At 40.0% G+C, this 3,015-nt stretch overlaps 1 pseudogene; it reads left to right on the top strand.

Annotated features, from left to right (window-relative positions):
- Positions 1–1,805: 1,805 nt before the first annotated feature.
- LOC134935844 (5S ribosomal RNA) lies at positions 1,806–1,924 on the top strand (annotated as a pseudogene).
- Positions 1,925–3,015: the final 1,091 nt, after the last annotated feature.

Below are 3,015 nucleotides of genomic sequence, written 5' to 3'. Positions count from 1 at the left end.
ATAATGCCCCCGACACATTATGTCACACAACGTAATGCCTGTGACACATTATGACACGCATCGCAATGTCCATGATACATTATGCCACACACTGCAATGTCCGTGATACATTATGCCATACACTGCAATGACCCGGAGACATTATACCACATACCACAATGCCTGTGATATAGTATGCCACACACCGTAATGCGTGTGACTAGTGATGTGCACCGGACATTTTTCGGGTTTTGTGTTTTGGTTTTGGATTCGGTTCCGCGGCCGTGTTTTGGATTCGGACGCGTTTTGGCAAAACCTCGTTGAAATTTTTTTGTCGGATTCGGGTGTGTTTTGGATTCGGGTGTTTTTTTACAAAAAGCCCTCAAAAACAGCTTAAATCATAGAATTTGGGGGTCATTTTGATCCCATAGTATTATTAACCTCAATAACCATCATTTCCACTCATTTTCAGTCTATTCTGAACACCTCACATCACAATATTATTTTTAGTCCTAAAATTTGCACAGAGGTCGCTGGATGACTAAGCTAAGCGACCCAAGTGGCCGACACAAACACCTGGCCCATCTAGGAGGTGCACTGCAGTGTCAGATAGGATGGCACTTCAAAAAAATAGTCCCCAAACAGCACATGATGTAAAGAAAAAAAGAGGTGCACCAAGGTCGCTGGATGGCTAAGCTAAGCGACCCAAGTGGCCGACACAAACACCTGGCCCATCTAGGAGTGGCACTGCAGTGTCAGACAGGATGGCACTTCAAAAAAATAGTCCCCAAACATCACATGATGCAAAGAAAAAAAGAGGCGCAATCAGGTAGCTGTGTGATTAAGCTAAGCGACCCAAGTGGCCGACACAAACACCTGGCCCATCTAGGAGTGACTCATTGGAGATTCATAAGCCCCCACTATCTTGTGGACCTACGCCACAGATAGCAACATTCTATTTTGGGAGATTCTGGATTAATTCCTTTCCCTAATCACTTATGTTATTTTTCAGTGTGATTATTTTTGTTGTGAGGGGGTTTCTCCTTTATATGAGCCACTATGCAGTTTCTTATATAACGAGGCCAGGACAGCGTTACAAAGACTATTATTAACTTCCATATATATACATTAATTGATTGGCATCAATATTTCTTGTTTTATTTTCCTCTTGTAAACACTCACACTTTTTTGGCAGTTTATTTACTAATTTTTCTTTCAATATAGGGACAATCTCCTTATGTCCTTTCAGTTGTTTTGTCATGCTCTTAGCATGATCATAACCTTGTCTTGTGGAATTTATTTACAAAGCCCTATATCACCTATACTACATAACTGATATATGGTGCTGGTATTTGTGTGTTCTATTTAATGCTGTGAGAACCTGTTTATATTATATCATATATATTTTTTATTGTGTCACGGGACATATCATCTGTATAAGACTTTCATGTATGTGTTATAATAAGATTTTCAATCACAACAGTATTCAAGGGTGAGACACCAGGGAATTCTTTGCCATTATTATTGGAAGATCTAATTCTCAGATAATACTTTTTGCGTAGTAGCAAAATCCTTGTATTATCTAGCCAAAGCTATTTGCCTAATATATCGTTACCAAACTAAAATCCTTTATTCACTAATTTCGTGGACTCTCATTCATGATTCCTGGGTCATTGTACCACAATAGTGGGAATCTCTGAACCGGGTCTAACATGGAAAGCAGATCCACATATTTTCACCAACTTTTTCCTATTCTCCATCTCTCCTCTTTTGTCTCTATTTCTCATTTCTTATATAGGTGCACTCTCATTGGTGTACACATAAATCCCTACTACCATACCACGCTGTCAGCGCCCGATCTCGTCCGATCTTGGAAGCGAAACAGCGTTGGGCCAGGTCAGTATCAGGTTAGGCGACTGCCTGCGAATACCTGGTGTTGTAGATCAGGAATTAATTTCCTCCCTTATGTGATAAACAAACACCAACAGCAGTATCACCACTAATTCTATTCTGTACTTCTCTATCATAGTGTTTACTACATTTTCAGCTTTTTGACTTTTCGATGCCTACAATTTTTGCCTACAAACATGGCATTTATGTGTAACTCAGGTGTACAATCCCTAGAGTGGTGACCGCTGATTACCATTCTAGTTATTTATAGTCTAGTTATTTTAACTTCCTTCATAGAAACTCTGTTTTGACCAACCCCCGGTTCCATCAATACAGAAACTCTGTACTGGTCAGGGGAAATGGGGGTATGACAATTCAATGTATACAACCTTTTCCATACTCTTTGAAATAAAGAGACCAGAACAATTTTAATATTTTCACAAATTTTCAATTTGTCTCATAAGATCTGTGGGAAGGGTATTTTGTTTTAACTTGGTCAATAAAAGTTATGTCTTAAACATTTTCTAGATTTTCATACATTATCTACTTCCTTTCTAAAGAGTGCGCCCACAAAAGAGCCTTCTGTTCTCTCCCCTTGTAAGTCTACGTACTTTCTGGCTCTGGGTGCACCGCCAACCAGGACAGCATACCATAGATAACATACGTTGTTATCTCCCTATTAATAAGGGTAATACATTGTCCAACTTTGGTCTTTTTCTTTTCAATTTACAAATTATCTTATTTAAATTAAACCTGTGCTGGATCGCCCTTTGTCTTTTTCCATCTAGGAGTGGCACTGCAGTGTCAGACAGGATGGCACTTCAAAAAAATAGTCCCCAAACAGCACATGATGCAAAGAAAAAAAGAGGCGCAATGAGGTAGCTGTGTGACTAAGCTAAGCGACCCAAGTGGCCGACACAAACACCTGGCCCATCTAGGAGTGGCACTGCAGTGTCAGGCAGGATGGCACTTCAAAAAAATAGTCCCCAAACAGCACATGATGCAAAGAAAAATGAAAGAAAAAAGAGGTGCAAGATGGAATTGTCCTTGGGCCCTCCCACCCACCCTTATGTTGTATAAACAGGACATGCACACTTTAACAAACCTATCATTTCAGCGACAGGGTCTGCCACACAACTGTGACTG

This window comes from Pseudophryne corroboree, chromosome 1 (genome assembly GCF_028390025.1).
Source record: "Pseudophryne corroboree isolate aPseCor3 chromosome 1, aPseCor3.hap2, whole genome shotgun sequence".
NCBI lineage: Eukaryota > Metazoa > Chordata > Amphibia > Anura > Myobatrachidae > Pseudophryne > Pseudophryne corroboree.
This window is presented reverse-complemented; position numbering and strand designations above follow the sequence as displayed.